Genomic DNA, 24096 nt, shown 5'->3' on the forward strand with positions numbered 1-24096 from the left:
TGACAAGGACTCTCACCCCACGAAGACCTTTGACCTCAGTCCCTGTGCTGTCTGCTGCACGTGTCAGGGCTGGGGGGGGTCTTACCTGGGGCTGCAGAATATGTGTTGGGGGAACCAAACAGCCTTTTATCTCAGCCCATGATGAGAATGTTTCCTGGGGTCCTGGGAGATCTTCAGGAGCCTATTAGCCTAAAAGACAGGCTCCTACAACACCCAGTCCTTGCCTGGCTCTTTACAGCTGTTGATCACCCAGGGCCTCCCTCCCGCTGAGAGAAAACGCGGTATCTTGTCCTTGGGACTGAAGAAAAGTAACCCCAGCAGGCCAGGAGGGAGGGTGGGGATAGAGAGAAGCAAGGTAAAAAAGTGGGGCAGAGAGGAGAGAGGCTGCCCCTAACTCCAAGTAGGTATGACTCTGGCTGCCGAGTTTTGCTTTTTTACTCCAGACAGCAGAACCAGAATACCTGGGTTCAAAACCTGGCTCTGTCTTTTAGCACGTCCCTGGGTAAGGAAAGTTACCTAACCTCTCCAAGTCTCCTTATCTACAAAATGGGTGTGGCCTAAGCAGGAAGTACTTTGTGGCTGTTGCTGGGATTTCCAGTTACCAAGTCTGACAACGTGTGAGGTGCTGACGTCCCAGGCAGGCTCCATGGCCCTCCCAACAGCTGGGGCTGCACAGGAGGGGCTGTGCCCTTTGTAAGGAAGTAAACAGAACAGTGACTGGTACATAGCAAGCCTGCTCTCGGTGGCTGTTAGCCTCATTACCAAGGCAACTAAACTCCCTTCCCACAGTGCCACCCGCTCTTGCTGAACACCTGGCCAGTGATGGCCAGTAATGAATGAATCACACAGCCAGTCATGTTTGTGGCTCAGGATCAGGCCTGTCTCGAGGTGTGCGGAGTGAAATGCACAGCCAAGCCTTCTGTCCCTGACCAGGGTTTTCATCGTGGTCTGTTCTCCAGAGATGGGATGGTGAGTTCATTGCCGCACCATCTGTCCCTTTATCATGCAGGGCTCTGAACTGTGTCACTGAAACTCAGTGGCATCCCTGAGCACCACCACCCCCAAGACTTGGAGACAGCTCCCAGTGTTCCATCAGAAGCAGGACCTGGAGGCAGAATTCCAGAGGCTAGACCTGAAGCTGACTCCTACCCTTCCTTGTTGTAGAAGGAGTGAGCTCACTGTCACTAGAAGCATACAAGCAGAGCCAAGGAGGAGCCAGAGACGATCACCAGTGGCAAGGCACCCTTCAGTGGTGCTTGATGTAGACAGAGCCTCTGAGTTCTGGGTGTCTGTGTTCTGGGATTCCCATGTCCATCTATAAGGAGGTGGGAGACCCACAGTGCTTTGCAAAGGAGGTATAGCTATGCACATGGGCTCTGTATGCCAGGTAAAGTGCTGAGTCCTGGGACCTTGGAGTTGATAGACAGATGTAGTGGCATTTCAAATATATTTTAATGAATACAGACTGCCTGAAATAAAACTGAGAGTAAGTTATTATGGATAATGGTCAAGACAAAAGCTAAACAAAGGAAATTAGTTTCAAAGTTCTTGGGATTTTTTTCCGTAGTCATATCAGGTATATTTTCAAGGTCAACAAAGATATTATTTAAATACATAGGTAATCTTCAAAACTTCAGAGATCTACAGAATATGGCATTTAAGATGTTTTAATAACCTAGATTTTTCTTTTTTATGACAATGAGACATGTCTGCTCCTGATAGCACCAATCTACTTCAGAGAAGATAATAGGCATTGAAGAAACTTCCCATGGAGTTTACTTTCTTTGTGGCAAAAGTAAGCCACTGGGCAAGAAAATGTCCCTGCCTCAACTGCTGACAGTATGCTGTCCTAATGAGACAAGCAGGACAAAAAACATCTTGCTTCTCAGAAAAGTCTGTTGAATGCTAGGCCCATAGTCTGAAGATGGATGCCCCAACACTGCAGAGAACTTTGGGTAACTGTCTAAACAGCCACCTGTTTCTGTCATTACACATTTTTTAGAAGTTGCTTGCTTGTACTTCCTGCTTACTCAGTTAATATTATTTCCTTCTCGGGTCTCTGAGGTAGTTGAAGACTAGATAGCTATAGTCATTGTTTTCCTTGTTTTCCTGATTCAGAAAGCAAGTTTAGATAGAAAGTAAATTAGGTACAAGATTTTTGAACTCTCCAAAATAGGATAAATATGAACATTTTCTATGAATTTGTCAAATGCAAATGGACTAGACATTGTTGATGTATTTATTGCCTGTATCTATCTTTATAGTCATTGTACTTATTGTATATAGTTTTCTTATATTAGTTATAGCCTTCTTTTTTATTAGACAAAAAGAGGAAATGTAGTGACATTTCAAATGTATTTTAATAAATAAGGACAGCCTGAAGATCTGAGAGTAAAACAGTCCCTCTGGTCAGCCTTATAGACCAGATTATGATAACACACACCTTTAATCCTATAAACCATAATGATACACACCTTTAATCCCAGTAGCCACCCTAGTTGCCATAGGAATCAGGCAGTGCATGCCTTCAATCCCAGTGGTGCACATTTTGATCTCATCCCTAGAGGGGAATATAAGATGGGGAAGACAGCTCGCCTTATGAGATTCCAGGAGGCAGAATCACAATTTCAGACTGAGGTCAAGGTAAGAGCCAGTGGCTGGCTGTTTTGCTTTTCAAATCTTCAGGTTGAACACCAATTTGTGACCCTGGATTTTTATTAATTGTGCTTCAGACAAGTGGCATCCCTGTTCTTAGAGGATTATCAACTTCTTGGGGGGACAGATTTGTATCCACAATCTTTTTTTTTTTTTGGTTTTTCGAGACAGGGTTTCCCTGTAGTTTCTAGAGCCTGTCCTGGAACTAGCTCTTGTAAACCAGGCTGGCCTCGAACTCAGAGATCCACCTGCCTCTGCCTCCCGAGTGCTGGGATTAAAGGCGTGCGCCACCACCGCCCGGCTGTATCCACAATCTTGAGAAGGGAAGTAGCTCACAGCCTCAGCTGATAGACTGGGAGACTGAGAGAACACGGAGCTCAGAGGGTATCCACACCAGCACCTACAAGTGCAGAGCCTTCTGATGGTCCTCATCAGCTCTGTCTGACTTTGACTTACACTCTGCCAGACACAGAGTGCTCACTATTACTAAGGCAGCCTCTTCTTAACTGGAAAAACAGTGCTGAGTGGCAAGAGACCACCTACCCATCTTGCCGTCCATTTCCCCTAGAGTGCCGACCTCTGTCCATACACTTCTCCAAAGTAATGTACATTTGTTTAAGAACATTTCTAAGGCCACCACTCAGCCCTTGACATGTCAGCAACCAATTAATGGAGACAGGATGGGGTGTCCTTCCCAGAGTTTCCTAGCAGTGTAAGAGAAATGCATACTGAGCCCTTTGTCCAAACGTGTTTCTGAGTTACCTCATCTTCCCATTGGCTAAAGGCAAGCTTACCTGGTTGGGCACATCATAACATGAGACAAAACAGATATTTAACCTGTGTGGATTCTGAGGGCGAAAGCTACTCGATGCTCCCTGCCCTGGTGACCCTACGTTACATCTTGGAGGGAAATGGACATACGGCCCTCACTGCTCTTTAGAACTTGAAGAAGCCAGTGAAGTGGCTGGATAAGAAGGCTTGCCAAGTGGAAACTTGAATTTTTATTGTTCCCTTAGAGGCTGGCCTCTGAATGTGCTAAAATGTTCTACTGAAAGTCTTGGGAGTGGGGCTGGAGTTGGGGAGCAGCCAACCAGTGAGGGTCAGTCCTATGGAGACCGGGCAGCCGCTGCTTCATCTGTCTTATCCTTGGCTTCCTCAGCAAAAACGGCAGAGCTTCTGTGCCCTATAGGGAGGGTGACTGTGCCAGGGCTGTGTGCAGGTGGGCATGAGCAATGGGGGAGGGGCATGCAACTCACTTCTGGACTGTGGTCCCTGAGGAAGAGGATATACCTTCAATGAGCAGGGCATGGTGACACATGCGCAACTGTGATTCCAGCACTCCAGAAACGGACACAGGGGGATCATTCTTAGCTCACTATGAGTTCAGGACCAGCCTCATCTATATAAGACACCATCTCTAAATGGAACAAAAAACCAAGATGCAGGTTAGAGAGATGGGTTAGTAGGTAAAAGGCTTGCTGCACAAGCTTGATGATATGAGTTCAATCCTTAGACCCTATGTTAAGGTGGAAGGAAGGAACCGACTTCTGCAAGTTGTTCTCTGAGGCCAGCGTGAGTGTCATGACATGGTACTCCCATCATACACATCATCATCATCACCATCATCATCATCATCATCATAAAACAGCAGTAATAATTAAAAACAAAGGTGCTTACAGTTAGAGCAGAGTTAGCGGGGAATGGAAAGGCTATGGGAGCTAGCACTGGAAATGATCTTTAGAGCGTGGCCCAGGCAGAAAGGTCTCAGCAATGCTACCTCCCTAAACAAGTTGGAGGAGGACAATATTGTATGAGCTCAGTGGTAGTTGAACCTGGGAGAACTGGACTTGACAAGCATGGTTTAAATCCTGGCCACGGGACCATAGGCCAGCAGTTCTACTTCTCTGAGTCGCTGCTTTCCTCTCTGTAAAACAGAGTTAAGAGCTGGGTGAACTTTGTAGAAGTCACAGAAACTTCAGCCATGACAATAAGCCTTTAGCTTGGAGCTGCTGTTGCTGCTGCTGCTGCTGCCAGGAGCAGGGTAGAGGTGCTCCTGAAACTGTAAAGGGTGGCTCCGAGGTGACAACTGTTGAGCCAGGGTCAGTTGAGACTACGACAGGGATACCTTTGAAGCCCAAGCAGAAGCTGCGTCCTCTGACATCCCAGGCTCCCCTCCCTTCCACAGTTCCTTTCTTTTTGAGCCAGCCTAGCCAGGACATTTGAGGTAGACTTAGGCTAAGCAGAGCTTTAGGCGTCTGAAGGAGAAGGGGAGGATCAGGAATTCCCAGGTTGGCCCACCCTCCTCCCTCCCTCCCTCCCTCCCTCCCTCCCTCATGCTGCCTACTTCCCCCCACTTCAGTCTGTAAACTAGCACAGTCTCATTCCTAACTCACGCCCCCACGGCTGCCCTCCCTTGCTGACTCATCTCCACTGCCACACTTGGCTGTAGCTGCCATAGGAGCAAGAAACACCACACAGCTCCTTACCTGGGAGAAAACGAAGCCAATAGCTGCTGGGGATAGGGGGCGGGGAGTGGACACAAGACACTCCAGCCGCTCAGAATGGTGGGCAGCTTTGGAAGCCAACCCATGCCATCGATGGCAGGAAAGCTGAGGAGCTGACAAGACCAGCCCAGCAAATCCTTCCTGGACTGTAGCACGAATAATAAAAACCCAGAGACACATATTAGAGTTCAACCTGAAGATCAGAAAAACAAAGTAGCCAAGCCACTAGAGAGCTCTTACCTCTAAGAAATCCTCAGACTGAAAGAGAGAGCAAGTTCCTGTCTCACCCAGTCTAACATTCCTCTCTAGTGCTGGGGTTAAAGGTGTGTGCCACCACTGCCTGGCCTGTGAGACTGACTAGTGTGGCTGTTTTACATTCTGCTCTTCAGGCAAGCTTTACTTATTAAAATACAAATGGAAAATCACTACACTGAACCAAATGAGGTACGAGGCCCTGGTTCTCTCTAAATAGCATAGTGGCCTTTGACAAGTTACTCAGCCTCTCTGAGCCCATTCATCTGTCACATAGTAAAAGAAACCATGATGACATCAAGGGTACTGAGGGATTGAAGGAGCTGGATGTGCCAGTCCAACTTAATGATGAATAAACAAAAAACGGCAGAGACGGGGCAGGAGGTGCATGCTGCTAACCTGCAAAAAAGCCATTCTCCATCAGTGGGGGCTAGGATAGGGACCTGGTATCCTAAGCTTGAGGGAGCATAGTTCCCATGTGGGGAGAGATGACAGACACTCCCACAAATCAGATAAGAGCCTCAGGCTGGCTGGAGATCTCAGAGTGCTGTGGATATGAGGGTAGAGAGGGCAGCAGATTCAGCCTGGTAGCTCCCAGAGGCTCCCACAACAGTCACTCTGGACTAAGGGCTATGTCCTGGGCTCATGGGCGCCACACCCAGCAGGCTTCATATTCTCTCAAAGAAGGACATTCTGACCCCATACAAGGCATATTCCTGGTTTGAGTGATCTTAAGTCTTTTGAGGTTGGTCTCATTATTCACCCATTTTATAGACAAGGAAAGTAAGGTTCACTCAGTCATACACTAGACAGATCAAGATGCAGCCCTGACAGTCCAGTCCAGAATCCAAAGTGACTCTGATTCTGCTGGTGCCACAGCAGAGATTGCCAGACTTCCCACAGACAGTGTCCCTTAGGGTCCCAGCTCTTCCTTCAAACTGTCACCCATGTTTACCAATGGAAACCACCTGTGGTTTCAGAAAAACATCTGTCAAACAGAGTTTCTAAGATGTGTGTGAGTGCCTGGGCATGTGCACACACATTTATAATGTGACAACTTCAGGTGTCATATCAGGAATGCCACCCACCTTTGAGACTGGGTCTCTACAGCTGACCATTTAGGCTGCCCACTGAGCTCCAGATAGACACTATCTCTGCCTCCCAGGGCTGGCAATACAAGTGCAAGCCCCCACACCAGAGTTTTTGCATGGGCTTGGGGGATTTAATTCAGCACCTCCTGCTTATGAGGTAAACAAAAGTGAGCTAACTTTCCAAACCCCTGGGTTCTTGATTACAAATGGCTTTACCAAGCTGTGGTTTCCGCAGCACATTGGGGAGGGAAAACGCATGCACCCTGCCCCAGAAAACAGACTAGAAAGCTGGGTTGGGCAGGGGTTCCCAGGACAGGAACCTTCCCACAAGCCTCCAACGGATTCCACAGACTGCACTAGACAGACTTGGGGGCGGCATCAGGCTCCTTCATTAGCTCATTAAAACGGATCCTTTTTCAGGCAAGATGCACACTGGTAATCCCAGCACTCAGGAGGCTGAGGCAGAAAAGTGGTGAGTTTGAGGCTCACCTGGGCTGAGTACCAAGAACCAAACAAAACCAAAACACCTTGAACATTTGGAGGACTGGGAGTCTAGTTGGATGGTACAGCATTTGCCTAACATGCCCCAAACCCTGGTTCTGAGCTCCTTTTCCAGGAGAGGAGAAAAAAGGAGGGGAGTGGAGGGGAGAGAGACTGGGGGTGTAGCTCAATGGTCCAGGCCTTGCTGTAGTAGTATGAGATTCTGATTTCAACTCTCAGAACCACAGAGGAGGGGAGGATGAAGAGAAGGGAGAAGAGGAAAGGGGGGAAGGAATGGGGAAAGGGAGGGAGGCTCGGAGACAGAGGAAAGGTGGGGAGGATGGAGAGAGGGAGGAAGACAGACCAGGAAGAGGCAGAAGAGGAGTGGGGAGGACTGGGAGAGGGGGGAAGGCCAGGAGGACACAGAGGAGAATTGGGGGAAGGGGACCAGGAAGGGGGAGGAATAGAGGAAAGGAGTAGGGAGGAGGAAAAGAGAGGGGAAGGCCAGGAGGAGGCAGAGGGGACTAGTGGGAGTAAGCACTTTAATTAACACTTAGGTACTTTTCTCTTGTTTTATAAGGCCAAAGCGAGATACCAGGCACCATGGAAATGGTAGCAAAGTGGCTGGAGCCCACATGGGTGGATTCTGGATTACCACTTGCTTTCTCAGTACCCACCTGCTAAGGTGTGTGGGTGGGGAAGGGGGCTGGAGAAGAGCTCGGAGGGAGCATCATCTTCCTGCTGCGGGGAGGGCACCGTGGGTGTCGCTCCCTCCCAGTGCTGCAGCCCCAATCGTCCCGCAGTTTGCCCGCCCGCCCGCCTGCGTTGCGGGCGATCGGTTTATTAATACTCGGCGCTGCCGAGGCGGATCGCAGCAGCAACAAAGGCGGCTCTCCCGGCAGCGTCCTTATGTAACTGTTGGGAACTGCACAGCCCAGGCGGCCTGCCTCACCCGGGGCTGGGCCATCTACACCAGCACCTGCGATGCTGCTCACCCGGTGTTCCTTTCTCTGCAGGGCTAGGCATAGCACCCAGCCTCGGAAGGGGTCTGGTGGAAAGATAATCTCCAGTCCCAAGGGAACCCTTAGGACTGCACAGGGGATCCCTTCCCTCAGCCTCCAGAGCCCCAGGCTCCCCTTCGTCACACACACACAGAGGGAGAAGCCCAGTGTTGTGTAGGACTTTAGGGTGCAGTTCTTTACGGGTGTGTATCAAACTTAGCAACAGCTGGGAGGTGGCCCATGGATCAGATGGGAAACTGGGGTCCAGGTTGTCTTTACACACAAAGACATTGAATCCTTAAATCTGGGGGTGGCTGGTGTTCTCCCCACCCACAGATCCTGGAGCTCTCCCAACTCCACAGATCTTATTGCCCCCATTTCTTCAGAGCAAGGATTCAACCCTCCTGACCTCTGGGCCTCCAAGAGCACGCTCATCCACAGAGGTCTTTACTGCGGAGAATTGGAAGGGCATCTTCCGTCCTGAGCATACCTGGTCATAGCAGCTGCCACACCAAATCACAGAATCCACTATCATGTATCTGTTCCCAGAAGTCCTCAGGCCCTGAGAGGTGGCTCTCTGTCTCCATCCATCTCCATAGCTCCACCGCCTGGCCTCAGTCAGGCCCCAGACACAGCAGGCCTTTCACAGCGCAGAACTTTGGGATCCAACCCTTGGAGGCTTTGCGTTTTCCGAGGGTCTCAGAGCTCATCTCCCAGACCCCACAGTCCCTCAGACTGCAGCCCCTACCTGAAGCTCATTGGCTGGCTTCGGCCTCGGTCTTCTCCCAGGAACAAAAAGCAGGGTGTGGGGGTCATGATTCTGGGATTCTTGGAGCTCTTACTACTGTGCCAAACATCACTGTGGTGGTGATGACTTTTGGAACTCTGCACACAAGCCAGTGCAGGGGACTGCTCAGATGGACATCATTAGCTACGTCTCCCAAGCTACCTGTCGACAGAGACAGAACCCTGGTCTCTCTGTGTCTTTCACAGGATTATTTAGAAAATTTAATGAAAAATCATAAAGGGAACATAGGAGGTATTTGGTGGCCTTGATGACTTTGTTTGGTCCTTTGTACTCCACTACACTCCAGCTCCAGGGCATTGTGGGAGCTTCTGCCTGGCTGGAGAAGATACAGGGGAGCTGGCAACAACTGGTTTCTGAGTATAAATAAGTTACAGGTTTATAACTTTATGTGAAGGGCATAGCCGTGTGCCAACCAGCCTGGCAGGCATGTAAACTGTGCCCATCCTGGTGTCATCAATGGCTGACGTGCTTTCAGCCCCCAGCCTGAGCACATATATGGTGATGCCTGGAGCCCGCGTCCAGTGATGAGCAGGGCACCCACACTCATGGAGACAGAGGAGATGATGGGGATGCTGAGGCAGGGACTGAGTTCTTCCAAGTCTCCCCAGAGTCATGAGAACCAAAGCAGTGCTGTCCACGTGGGAGCCTGCTGATTCAGTTGCTAATGGGAACAGTGGGTATATTGCCCATTTCCTTGGTGGGTGAAGCATGTTTAAGTGTGCTCTATGCTCCTGACAGTAGATGCATCTCACCCTCCTTCTCACTGGGAGTAATAGGACCACTCAACACCCTTACATATTTTCTCTCTAAGTGGCCATACCCATCTCCTCCACCCCACCCCCTCACACCACTGTCAATAATAATTCATCCCCAGCTCCAAGAACTGCTTCCCCAGAACCATTCTGTACCAACCAGCCCTACAGAACGTATCCCCTCTCAGCTGCCATTGGGGCCACCGTGGTCCTGTGGGCTCCGGTCCCTGCACACAGTCCCTCCTAGGTAACCATTGGAAACTCACCTTCCTGTGCGTTGCCTCCAGTGATGTGTGTCCACCTCAGTCCTGTGCAAAGGCCCTTCCCTCAGAAGCACATGTTCTTCCTACGTCTGCTTTCGGCTCCTTTCTTCCCCTTTTCTCTGCTGGTCTCAGCTGGCGGGACACCTCCGCAGACCGCATGGATGGTGTCTCTTAACTGCTCATCCTGTCCATGGACTTTATCACATGCATCCCTGGGTACCACTAGTGTTCCTGTTTCTCTGATCTGCCTTATTACACACCACCACATTCTCAGATCTTACTATCTTTACGTTATATAAACAGAGAGGAAGAGAGTGGGTAATCACTATGAATAAATGGCAATGCGGAGCAGGGCCACGGGCTGCTGCTTTCGGAGCAGATGGGGCAGTTCAGTGCACAGCCTGTGCATTGTGGCCGCAGGGTCCAGGCCATCATAGAGCTGCCAGTTTGTTCGGTAAGATCTGTGGAGAACTTTAAATGGCCCTATCTAAAACAAACGAAGGAATGAATGCACACTACACACACACACACACACACACACACACACAGAGAGAGAGAGAGAGAGAGAGAGAGAGAGAGAGAGAGAGAGAGAGAGAGAGAGAGAGAGAGAGAGAGAGAGAAGTCTGGAAGCCATCAGAGTCCCTTGTACGGCTATGAATGGGAGAGAACAGAGCAGATGTTATTGCCAGGACGCCTCTGAGTCTCTTCCTCCTTGCTGTCCCTCTGCCTACCTCATCTCCACCTTCAATTATCCTATTCCTTGTTCATGTTCCTTTTATGCCAGCATTGATATTATTTTCTCTGAAAAGACTTCCTAACCCCCGACCTTGTAGCCTAAGGCCCTCACAGATATACCTCAAACTGGCAGTCATTCCCAAGAGGCACTGTGATATATTTGACAGCTGCGTTCTAAGTGCTCGGGGCTGACTCTGGGCTATTGTGCCCAGGACTATATGTTTCTCCCTTTTGTCTCTTTTCTTTTTCTTTTTCCTTTTTTTTTCTTTTTCAGAGTCTCATGTAATCTAGGCTAACCAACGAAGAACTCAAACTTCTGATCTTCCTGCCTCTACCTCCCCAGGACTAGGATAACATGTATGTGTCACCATGCCAAGTTCATGAGATGCTGAGGGATGGAACCCCAGACATGCATAATGAGCAAGCATTCTATAGGCTCAGCTACATTCCCATCCCAGATTCTTGTTATTCCTTTGCACCTAACCCAGTGCCAGGCACATGGGAGGTATCTAAAGGGAAGGGGCATAGAAGTGGGGGCAACTTGAGAGGGAGGTGGGCTTGGCTGGTCTCTCTCAAGCCCTGGAGTCCTGAACACTATCAGAACTCTAGACGGAGCCAATGGCAATCTCTTACCCGCCCCCGCACACCTGCTGTCCAGCCTGTTTCTTCTCCCTCCAACCCTAGGTGGCCTCCCAGAGGGTGAGAAACCAGGCAACCAGGGCCTCAGTGTGCCCAGACCTCTTCCCGCCCGGTGACATTTTCTTTGTCTTCCTTTTGTTTCTTCCCTCAAGCCCAGGCCCCTCCCCCACCTGGCTGCCTCCGCAGTGAGAAAGCACCGATTTAAGGAGTAATTGCGGCTGCAATGTTGCCGAAGCCTGAGTCACCACAGTCAATCAGGCTGAGGCCCTGGGACTCCCAGGCTCCCGCGGCTGACTTCAGTGCTTACATCCAGGACATCATTGTCCTCACAGGCACAAAGGAGGGGATGCTTTCAGCCCTGCCTCGGTGACTGGAACTCAGGGGTGACGGTGAGACACAGCAGCGTCATCAGGGGCCTGCCTGTCCTGCCAGAGACGACACTGGAGAAGGTGCCCAGAGACAGCTGAGAAAGGAGAACAGGAACGAGAAAATCATCTCTTTTAGACTAGCACGTGGTCCTATTCCCCATTTTTCCTTCGTGGGTTGGGAGGTTGAGGTTCTGAAAGGCTGTGGGGATTGGACAGAGCCTCCTAGACAGTTCCAGGCATCCCAGATGGACATCTTTCTTGGACCATTCTTGCTCCAGTGGCCACCAGCTCTTGGGGGCACAAGCCTCATGAATGGACATCTTGAGGCCAATGACTCTGTGCTAAACACCTTTAAAGGTTGCCTCTGCTGCCTTCCTTCCTCAGAGTCAAGGCAGGCAGGCAAGGTAGGCTTTGTGTTACTTTCTAAAGCACAGAGAGGTTAAGGGGCTTATTCAGAGACACACAGCAGGCCTTTTTGATCACCAGCCCCTCCATGACTCTCTTTGTTCGCATTTCCTAAGGTCTAGGAGAGAGCATCTCTTTGGTAAATCTTGGGGGACCTCCTACCTTCCAGGGAAGAGAATTTGATTGAGGTAGAGGTAGGGGGAGGGGAAGTGATGGATGGAGGACACCTGGGATGTCTCTCCAGGGAAGCTGGGTTGTCAAGGAGACAAGAGGGCAGCCTTCCTGGCCCAGAGGATGCTCCTGCTGCCCACCTGCCTGTCACCCAGACTCCATGCTCTCTCTCTCTCTCTCTCTCTCTCTCTCTCTCTCTCTCTCTCTCTCTCTCTCTCTCTCTGTGTGTGTGTGTGTGTGTGTGTGTGTGTGTGTAGGCACCAAGAAGAACAAGATGAGAAATTGTGTCCTAGACTCAAGACCACTAATAAAATGGGAGAGATGTTTCAAACAATTTCCCTTTTTTCCCCCTAGTTTCTAAGAACTACTTTTAGAGTGCTTTGGTACTGTGGGATTTCCTTACAGTTAATTTGGAGTTTCTGTTATTTTTATTTAGGATTCATTCACTGGGGGTGAGGGAGATGTCATACTCTTCAGGACTTGGGACCTTTGAATGAAGTGTGCAGAAGAAGGCAGTGTCTCAGGGGATCCCTCTTTCCCCTGAGGACTTGAGTGTCCAGAAATCATTAACTAAGAAGCCACCAGCTCTTCAAGAACAGACATCATAAAATTTACTTTGGAAAGCAGCCTGCCTTTGGAGGTGTGTGTGTGTGTGTGTGTGTGTGTGTGTGTGTGTGTCTATTTCTTCCTGGGTTAAGTGGAGATCACAATTATTCCCATGCCCCTAGTCACAGACCTCTGACTATCACCCAGTCTGGAAATAAATAGAAACAGCCAGAGGGCAGTATTTGGGAGACCTTAATGGACTCTTGTGAGGTCTATTAAAAACACAGCTGGGAATGTGGCTCAACTGGCCGAGTGCTCTCATAGTATGCATGGAGGTCTGGGTTTGATCCCCAGTACCACTTAAAGCGGGCATAGTGGTCCTCCCTTGTAATCCCAGATTAGGGAGGTGGGACCATGAGGATTAGACACCCTGCCTTAATCAATCACTCACTCAATATGCAGATTCTGCTGGCCTTGGTACACTCCTGTAGTCTCAGTACTCCAGACCTGAGGATTGCCTGGGCGACTTAGTGAAGTGCTGATTAAAGACAAAAGAGAGCTGGAGATACAGCTCAGTAGCAAAGCACTTGTGTAAAGTGTGTGAGGACCTTCTGTAGTGTGTGAGTTCCTGGGATCCTACCCAGGCCTCTCCGAACATCCTAGGGCACTTATGACCTGGGCTAGGTGACCATGAGAAGTCATCCTTGAAGGGTGGGGGTCTTTGAGTTGGATGTGGTAGGCTGGCTCCATGTCTAGTCGCAGGACAGAAGCCTGGTACAGGAGGGTGCAGGACAGACCCACTGCCCCCTGATTCTGCCTTGACCTTAGGGCTCTCAGACCCCTGGATGGCAACTGGACCATCTGTGCCTGCTAGGGCCAGGAAAGGGCAGACACAGGCCACGGAGCTCTGAATGGCCTTTCTGTAGGGAGCTAGCCTGAAGAACAGATGGCTAGTCCCTGCCCCCTGCTAAGTCACACAGCCCTCTTCCTGGGAGAAACGGCCCCTAAAGTCTCCTGTGACATTAACCAGGGAGGAGCTGATTCCAGCAGGGCAGTGTGAGGAGGGAGAGGTGTGAGCAGCCAGGCACAGCCACAGCCCAGCCTAGCAGTGAAAGACAAGTCAGCTCCTGCGGGAGGGAGGCTTCAGAGCCACTCCAGGCCAGTCCAGAGGCTGAGGATCAGCAGAGGAGGAGCCCAGAGTGCTAAGACTCCTTTCCCTCCTTCCTCCCTGTCTCCCTCATTCCTGTGTCCCTTTCGGGCTGTGCCTGACATGGTGGCTGGCTGGCCAGGTCTTCATCTTAGATGGTAAAGCCAGTCTCTCTATATGGAGCAGTTTCAGGGTGCTACTGAGTCCATTCAGCCCAGTTCATTCATTCCACCATTCATTGTCCATCTAAGTACCTACAGTATACCAGGTGCTGGGGGCATAGGACAATGTGGGGAGCAGACCCGGATCCTCTGATGAACCCCGAACTTACCATCTTACAGGGAAGACAACAGAGTTGCATCCAGACTAACATAGTTACCAAATGTGACAGAAGTCCCAAGACAGATGGAGGCCCTTAAAGGCTGACATTATGGCTGAGACCAAGAAGTGAGCATTGAGAATAAGGGAGAGATAGTCTGACTTGAGCCCTGCAGGACTGGGGAGCACAGCCAGCTCAAGAAGAGCCAGGAGGCCCTCACTATTATTATCATGAGATAGGGTCGAGGATGGCTTCAACCTTCCTACATAGACAGGCTGACGCGAGCCTCTGCTCCTCCTGCCTCCGCCTCCCAAGTGCTGGAATTACAGGGGTGTGCCATCACATCCAGCCTGTGCAGTGCTGGGGCGAGAACCCAGGACTTCCTGCATGTTTGACAAACACTCTACTAATTAGACCACAGCCTGAGTCCCCAGATGTGTTGATTTCAAGGTGAGAATCGATCTGGGAGGAAAGGCTAGGCTACATGAAGAGCCCAGGATGGGACTGCTGATGGCTTCCATAGGAGGTGGCTCTCCGGATGATGACATGGTCACTGCCTGGCTCCATAGTGCTGAAGGACCCTTGGATCCTCCTGGCTTTTGTACCCATGTTTCTGTTCTCCTGCCTGTTGGCCTGTCTGCTTTGCTCAAGCCATGATGGCCCCTACGAACAACACACTCCCCTAGCTGACTTTGACCTGGAGCAGCGCTCTCTCCCTCTCAAATGAACTGAGCTCCATTCCCTTAAAGGGTAAAGATCCTGCCAGGGCCTTGGGATTATTTACTCACTGACCAGTAATAGACTAGAAAACACGCCCTGACTAGAGGGGAGGGGCGCTGGTGGGGACCAGGCACTTGTTGCTATTCGACAAAAAAAGCTCATTTGTCTCACGTGTGCTTATGAGGTGTTTGATTTGGAGATACTTTCTGTGACAACACCCTTATCAGGAGCAGATTCTGCAGCTGTGAACTCTAGGGACCTGGGTGTGGCAGACCCTGGCCATGTCTTTAATGTGTGAGGCTGCCAGCTTCCTCCAGAGAGCAGGTCCTAGACCCACATCTTCTTTAAGGCCAGGTTTACTCTGACTGGGTTTGTCAAAGTTCTCTTCTGGGGCATTGTGCCAACCTTGAACTCTGACCCCTGCTGCCCACCCAGGCACAGCAGCTCTGGGAGGAAGTGTGCCCATCTGTCAGTGTCTGGGCCAAAGGCTTCTAGGTTCCATGTGATCCAATGTTCTCTGGTTGTGGGCTTAAGACAACAGACTTCCTCCCATCTGGTTCCGCCAAGTCCCTGAGGTCCTCAGATCCCCAGGTGTCTTACATGGCCATGCAGTGCCCAGCTCTCTCCTCTTAGGTCCCTGTCTGTTTCTCCTGTAGCCACAGCTCAGACAGATGACTCCCCAGGGCACACTCCGATGCCGTTCCCAGGCAGCGGTTTCCATGCACTTGGCATCAGGACACATTTATTAATAAAATGAGCAAAATAACCAAATGCCTTGGCAGCACCAAGGCTTGCCAGGGAAGCTTGAAATCCCAGAGACACCAGAATGTGGGGGTGGGAGGATGTCTGCGAAAGCCCCAGGGGCCGTGTCCCTGAAGAGAGGTGCCATTTCTCTGATTCCACAAGCTTGGGCACATCTCCATAATTTGATTCCATGGCTTAAGGGAAAGGAGCCCACAATGAGGTCCAAGTGGCTTTCAAATGGCCATTTGGGGGACAGTATCAACCAACTGTCTTCCAGAGAGTGAACCAGTCCAGAAGCCCCAGCCTAAGGTGCTAAGGCAGGTCGGCACAGCTGTTGGGGAGGTGCCCTATACCCTAAGCAATGCTAGTGAGGTATCACCTGACATTCCAGTATTGCCTCTGCCCCTGACTGCTTGTACAGTCTTTGCTAGTTCACCTGATCTGTAGGCTCCTCATCTCTAAGTCCCCTGATCCTGATGGGTCCCCACCCCAAGCCCATCAATCTCTTTGGCTCCACACCTTTCCAAGAGTCCTGACCTCATTGGGCCCTTCAACTTCTAAGTCCCCTGGCCCCACAGTCCCCTACCTCCTAGTCCCCTGACCCCACAGTCCCCTACCTCCTAGTCCCCTGGCCCCACAGTCCCCTACCTCCTAGTCCCCTGGCCCCACAGTCCCCTACCTCCTAGTCCCCTGACCCCACAGTCCCCTACCTCCTAGTCCCCTGGCCCCACAGTCCCCTACCTCCTAGTCCCCTGGCCCCACAGTCCCCTACCTCCTAGTCCCCTGGCCCCATAGTCCCCTACCTCTTAGTACCCTGGCCCCACAATCCCCTACCTCCTAGTCCCCTGACCCAACAGACTCTACTTCAAAGTCTCCCATAAGGTCTCCCATCTCCATGTCCCTGACTGCACAGGCCTCCTCTTTTGTCTGCACTGCAATCGTAGCAGCTTCATCTTTGGCTCTCAAAACTAGCTTCTCCGCAAACCCAACTTGATGCCTACTCTTCCTGTGCATGCCAAGAGCCCAAGGAGCCATGCTTTTAACACCTGAATGTTTTCGCTTTCTTCAGAGTAATGAAGGGTGTACCACGGATGCCTCCCTCCAAACCCCAGATCTAGACAACAATCCTCAGAGCAGCCCTGGGAGTGGATGCCACTGTAAGGGCCATTCACAGAGAGGGAGACTGAGGTTCAGGGACAAGAAGTGATGTGCTCCACCACACAGATGGTGGTGGCTGGGATCTATTCAGCCGCTTGGCTCAGCGCCCAGAGCATCAGAAATACTCATTAATTTGTGGTCATCTTTATCATGGGCCCACTCCATGGCTGTCTTTGGAAGAGAGACATTGTCCCTGCTTTGTGTCCCTGTACGCACATTCTGCCCTGCCCCATGCCGGCCTCATACTACAGGAAGTTCCCAGCTGCCTGACGAATCTCTAACCAGGCTTGGCATCTCGAGCAAATTAGCTGCCTCTTCAGGCCTCTCCCAAGAACATGCTGGGAGATGGATCCAACCTGACTCCTCAGCCCCAGGAACACCCACTGGGCCCACACACTCATCTGCTTTACCCTGAGCCTTGGAAACTCTCGCCAGGTGGAGAGGGAAATGGAACGCATGCGTTCTGTTTCCGCGGCTGGCGCCTGAGCGTTCCAGTTCACACGTAGGGCTTTTCTTAGAGCGGGTGTCACTTACTCTAACAGCAAGCAGAACTTCAACAGAGGGAGGGTTCCGGGTACTGGAACAGGACCTGGGCACATTGTCCCGTTCATGTTTTCAGCAGCCCTGCTCAGGAATGGTCATTCAGTCCATTCAGCAACCTAGAAAATAGCGGCCCCGAGACAAAGCAGCCTGGGTTGGCGACACACAGCAAGCTGACATTCCTCGACGGCTTCCTCCGGCAAGTCTAACCTGCCTCCATCCATTCTTTAACCTTACCTGGAAGATGAGTCACTGCTCCAGATCCCACAGGAAAGCCAGAATTCAAAGCTAGGTCTGTGTGCTTCCAAAACATTTCCTTCTGCTCTAAATGTCAGCGTTTGGGGACTGCATGGATTTTCTTAGTCTCTGGAAACCCGTCTCCAGGTGTGATCCAAACGTTTCTACCGGGATCCCTGAAGTACACACAGTTGGAACCTCCACTTGTTGTATGAACTTGGGCAAGCAACATCTCCTATCTGTGCCTCCCCTTTACTAGATCCTTCAGAGAGGATCTGCCTGAAGAGAGACCTCACCCGTGGAGACATCTCCAAATCCTAGGGAGGGCTTGAAGCGTGCCTTGCTCATTTGGTTTTCCCTGCTCTGGGTCACTCTACCATAATGCTATTCCAAGTCAATTCATGACAACAGAGGCTGGGAACATGTATCCTTAGTGTGCTGGGGTCCAAGGTAAAGATAGAAATGAGGTGCAAGGAACAAATGACTGTCCGTCCAGCAGACATCTGTGGGAGACTCATGCTGAAGCTAGCTGGGCCACTCCTCAGACAACCCCGCTGGGACCTTCCCAAAGCAGGTTTCCCTCCTAAGTCTCCCTGGTAGTCTGAGGTTCAAGCTCGCCCTAAGAAATCTCCCTCGTGGCTTAGGCGTCTCCAAGCTTCTTTCCTTGGGGTCTCCTCCTTTCTTTGGGGGAGACCTGGAGAATGGACTGGAGCCTCCCATGTGCATACAGAGCCAAGCTGCGGGCTAAGGAATCCAGCCCCGGCTCTGCCCTTTGTGCCTGGGATCCAGGGAGACCTCCACAAGTGACTGTCAGCCATAATTACCAGGAGGTGTATGATTTTAAAAATTTTCCTTTGGCAGGATCAGCCTTTATGTAAAGATCAACACATTTATTGAGACCTAGATTCAGCTGAATATTTTAAAAATATTCCTTGCAGAGAAACATGGAGAGTAGCTCTTGAAAGACCCCCAGAGTAGGGCCCAGACTATCACTCAAGTCTCGGAATAACACAACCTCCCCAGGAACTCAAAAGAGACCGTCCTTGCTGCAATCACACAAGGTTTATTGACAGGAACCAGTGTGCTGGGGCCGAAACTCATTTTCCATGCAGGGGTAGAGGAGTTTTACCCAAACGGGGTAGGAAGGGTGTCATTGGAAAATTCTGAAAATACCAGTGATAATCACAATGCAGTAACTCCCCATTTCTCAAGATTATTCTCAAGATTATAATCTAACTTTATGGTCAGCTAGTTCACTGAACCGGCTAACCTAGATTTTTAGCTCTATTCTTCCTGCTAGATTTTTGGCTCTATTCTTCCTGCTAGAGGGGTCTGGATTTATCTGGGTCTTTCACTCTGTGAAGATGCAAGATGGATGTTCATGCTCTCACAAGCACCTACCTGGGGAGGCACTCAAAGGGGCTGAGACACTTCCAGGGAGGGGCAGGGTTTGTACTGCCTATATGTGGTTGACTGGACCCAGGTTAGCCATGTGGCTCAGTCTGGTCCAGTCAGTTCTTTCTTCCTTAGGGGAGGAGAGGAGAGGACCCTGTCTGGGTCTCCTGTGGCTGGGATGGAACTTAGGGCGATCACGGTAATAAGAAAAATAAGAGGTACTACTCGGCAGAGAACAGGTTAAGGAGAGACAAACTGAGGTGGGGACACAGTCATGTCTAGACTGGCCCTACCTGATTGCCGAGGATGGCCCTATCTGCTTGCCCAGGCTGGGGAAGCTGAAAGATGCCCCCTTTGCCAAACCAGCTTGAGCAGGTTTCTCTGGATCATAACTCAGGGGCTGACCATGATCTGGTCTCCATGGAGACCAGAAGGACCCTAAGGCTTCATCCTGCAGGCCTAAGTGGTCAAAGCTGAGACTAGGAAGGTCATGGAACAGAAATGGCACTATGTCTCAGGGGTCTGGGTCTCTTCACTGTTTGGGTACCAAGTTGCCACATGGCTGTGTGTTCCAGTTGAATATTACCATTGCCATTTTGCATCAGAATAACAGGAGACAATCAGGAGGTCAGGGACACTAACGTTCCCTCGTGGAGGGAAAATGAGACTCATGGGGACAGAAGACACTCAATCCCTCACCTCCTTGAAATGCCAGTGAACAGTGTCTGAGGGGAATCTCCTGCAATGCTGTTGAGATAGAAGTTGAAGCACCCCTTGGGCAATAAGGATGAGATCCATAGTAGGTCACAAACAAGGCAGGTGGCACACTTGACCCTCCCCTGAATGGGCAAGTGACTCTCCACTGGGCTGAGGGAACACAGTAAGACATATGGACTCCTTCTTGTTGTGGTCCATAGTACCCTCAGTACACACTGAGCAGACCGCAGGGCAGGAAACAGGCCCGTCTCCCAAAGTGAGCCTGAACACTATGAAGCAGTGACTTGAGGCCCTCCTGGCAGTGTGCCACTGCCGGCTGTATATAGAGAAGTGTTCACACGGGAAGCTGCGCAGGGGAGCTGTGCCATTCCCAAGTGGTGAGAACAGGCTGGGGAGCCAGGCAGGCTTGGTGCCCAACCTGCTGCTCGGCCTCCTTTTCCTCTGCTTAGGAGGGAAGTGTGCCCTGGGTGACTCTGAAGTGGATGAACAAAGCCAGCTGGGTGCTTAGAACTCACAGGCCCTCTGGAGTATGGCTTCCTTATCCCTGCTCTCCACAGGAGGAAATGAAAGTCGTTTTCTCAGACCCGAGGAGAAAAGAGAGGAAGAAAGGAAGGTTTTATTTAGACTCTGCTCAAATCTTCAGAGAAACTGCGTCTGAAAGTCTCAGGAAAGCAAGCATCTATGAGCAAGGCCTTCACACACTGTGCCTGGCTCACCCAGCAGAGGAAGGGAGCCGCTGGAGGAAGAGAGCAGGCACTCATCTTCTAAATGTATCTTTATGCTTCCTCTACTCTGCCTAAGGGTCCTTGGGTTTCCTTGTGACAAACAAGCTGGTTGCTATGGTGACCAGGTTGCTGGAATGTCCATCAGGAAAACAGTGATGAAAGGTCTGGTTCAGTTCAGGGAGACAGGAAAATGGGGCACCCTATGAGGTTTCTCCCCCAGGCCCTAAGTGCACAGATCCACACAGTGGCACCCCATTTGAACCCCCGACCTTCCAAACTTGACCATGATTGATGACATGAATTTGGGAGCAGGTAGTAGCCTCCTAGTCATCCCCATAGCAACATGGGGTCAGGACCCCCAGCAGAGGACTCCCTCCAAGACCCTGGGTAAGGGCAGCAGTGAGTTTCCACTAACTGGTTCTGTCATTTCCGTGGAGAGAAGTAGAGAAGGAACTATCTCAAAACAAACAACAACAAAACCAAAATGAGTCCACGCTCCTAGTAGCCTGGCTCTGGGTGAGGCTGCACCTGGCTTCCAGTAGCCAGCAGCACCTGGGTTCTCACAGGGCTCAGTCCTGCCTTTCTATAGAGGTCTCCTGTTACCCTGTGTCTCCAGTGGCTGAGGCCTGTGGGTGGAGATTCTGGGTGTGAATCTGCCAGGTAGGTTCCTTACCTCTATGGGAGGCCTTTTCCAAGACAGAGTGGGACTCTAGCCACACCTGCAGCCGACTGCTGTCCTAAAATAGGCCCCTCCTAATTCTCCAACCGTGGCCCCCCTCCACCTCCTTGCATCTTTGGGACACCTCTAGAGAAGCCTCCCCACCTTTCTTCTGTGGGGTCCTCTCTAGATCTAGAGTTCCTGGGTAGAGCTGTGGTGTTGTTCCAAGGAAAGTATAAAGACAAGGCGGATTAAGAGAACATGGGAGGAGCAAGGGATCCCTCACTCTGGAGTCTGAAGCCTCGCACCACCAGGGATGCAAAATTTTGAAGACTACACAGTGAATGTACAGATTCATAAAGACAGACCTGCAAGTGGACAATTTATGGGGCACCGGTTTTGCAGTCTTTTGGGAAAGTCACTGTCATATCTGTAAAAACCTTGTGAAGCCATGATTCTTCCCTTTGAAATGGGATTCATTCCCAGAACACCTCAGCAGTGTGACTTCTGCTTGGGCAGTGGAATGACCTTGCTCCATTCTCCCATACCCGGAGGCTTTAGAGTGATAACATTCATTCTTTGTTCTAACAATCAAATTTACAGAGAGTCAATCCCACAGTTACCTGCTAACAGACAACATAGAAATGTCTATAGAAGACAGACGCTGAGCAGGAAGGGAGCATGTCCCACCTTTGCTAACAAACAAATCTGGACGTCCCCAAAGCTGGTTATCACAAAAGAGATTAGATAAGGAGAATGGGTGGATCCAGGACTCAGGGATGTTTAGTAACTTTATCTAATGGTTTGGGATATCAGGTACTTCCCTTTGAATGCTGGCTCTTTTCCGGGTGGTGTCACCTGTTCCAGAGTACAACTTTGTCAGGTTCTACCTGCCACTCTTTGTGATTTTGATATGCATATTATCATTGTCCTTGCCTATGGAGTTTTCCAACTATGTCTGTAAAAAACAGAAACCTCATGGAGATAAGCCCTTATTCTCCTTCTTCTCCTTCTCTTCGCTACCTCTTTTTCTTTTCTCCCCCTTACTCTTCTTCTCCTCATTCCTCTTCTTCTCCATTCCCATTCATCCCATGCATGAAAAATAAAGAACATGCAGAGGTAATATGCTTGAGTTAATTTTTTTTTTACCCTCAGATCCTCGCCTGCCACTGTCATCCAATTCTGAGCCCTGGCGGGGTACTGAGGCTGGCACTCAAGGCCCCCCTCCCCATACAAGAATATCCAATTAACAACTGCTCAAGGCCATTCTCCCTCCAAGCTGAAGACTGACAGTTTTCTAGGGACTGAGCCAAAAAGCCCCTTCCAGCAAAAGGATGTGCCCAGCCTCCCTGTGCAACCCCAGTGGCTCCTGATTTTACTTCAGCAGATTATAATCCCAAAGTGCCTGCACAGTACTCACCAAAAATAAGAAAGGAAGGAAGGAAAGAAGGAAGAAAGGAAGGAAGGAAGGAAGGAAGGAAGGAAGGAAGGAAGGAAGGAAGGAAAAAAGAGCCCAAGATTTCTTAGCAGTCTTTTGAGTAGTAACTTAAGAGTCATGAACATTATATATATTATATATATATTATATATATATTATATATTATGCATATTTACATATATACATACATACACAGCAGATGTTAAAACAATCTCCACATTTCCCTTGAGAAGCCTGTGCCCACACTCAGACCTGTCTTGTCCTCTGCCTGAGTGCCTCCTCCTAACACCTGCCCCCATGGCTTTGTGAAAAATGTCTTTTAAAGCTGGGCAGTGGTTGATCACATGTTTAATTCCTCTGCACTTGGAGGCAGAGGCAGGCAGATCTCACTTCAGATCTCTGAGTTCAAGACCAGCCTGATTTATAGAGAGAGTTACAGAACAGTCAGGAGTACACAGAGAAACCCTGTCTTGAAGTCGGGGGTAGGGAGAGGGAATAAAGAAAGAAAAACATCTTGTAATAAACGGTCTTCTTTGAGAAGTCCATGCCTATGTTTGCATGTACATATTCTTCCGCTGTGTGTCTTCCTATTTTCAATAAAACCCCAACTTGGCATCATATTGGCTAACCCTGAAGTTCTTTCTGTGCCAAAGCCAAGAATCTTGGCTTTGCCTGAGTGGAGATCCCTAAGAGATTAAAGGAACTTCTCAGGTTGCCTCTGTGCCCTCCCCACTGATAGTCATAGTGGGATTATCATAAGGCTCAAACTTGGGATAAGCACCTGGTAACAAATAAATACTATAGAAATTAGGTCGTAAAATGGAAAACTGGGAGAGCGAGGGAAAGAGCCCCACAGTGGCAATGGATTGAGCAAAAATGCTGCAGGTTCCCGAGTGGCTGCAGCAAGCAGCAGACCACGAGACCATGCCACAGGTCCCTGAGCAGCGGCAGGCAGTGGGCAGAGGGTCCCGAGAGCAGCCAGTCCCAGGCAGGCACAGCGCACGAGGAGAGAGATGGATGGGCACACCATGAGACCACACCATAGCTTTCTGAAGGTGGCTGGCCCCTGGCAGGGAGCCATGCGGCGGGCAAGAGACAGAGACATCGATAGGCACGCCATGCAGAGTGAAGTTGGATATTTATTTAGTGGGTTATGGAAGGGAAGGAGAGAGGGGTTAAGGGAAGAAGGGGGAAGAGCAGAGAGAAACAGAGAAAGACAGAGAGGGGGGAAAGGAAGAAGTGGGAAGAGGCAGAAGGAAGGGATTCAGGCTGGAAGCTGAAGATCAGCTTGCAGTGGGGGAATTGGGGGGAGCGTGGCTTGTCTCTTAAATGGATAGTGTTATGGTTTTGGTCCCTGTCCCTTTAAGAGACAAGCCACGCCCATTCCCTCCCCATCTGCTGAGGCAGGCTGATCTTCAGCTTCCGGCCTGAACTCACTCTCTTTTCCATCTTCCTCTCGGAGAGGCAGCTTCGCCTCTGCCTCTCTCCCCACTTCTCTGCTTCCCCCTCTCTCCCCCTCTCTCTCTCTCTCTCTCTCTCTCTCTCTCTCTCTCTCTCTCTCTCTCTCTCTCCTCTCTCCCTTCCCCCTTCATAACTCCCCTGAATAAATATTCAACCTCACTCTGTAA

Source organism: Arvicola amphibius, chromosome 5, assembly GCF_903992535.2.
Source record: "Arvicola amphibius chromosome 5, mArvAmp1.2, whole genome shotgun sequence".
NCBI classification, from domain to species: Eukaryota; Metazoa; Chordata; class Mammalia; order Rodentia; family Cricetidae; genus Arvicola; species Arvicola amphibius.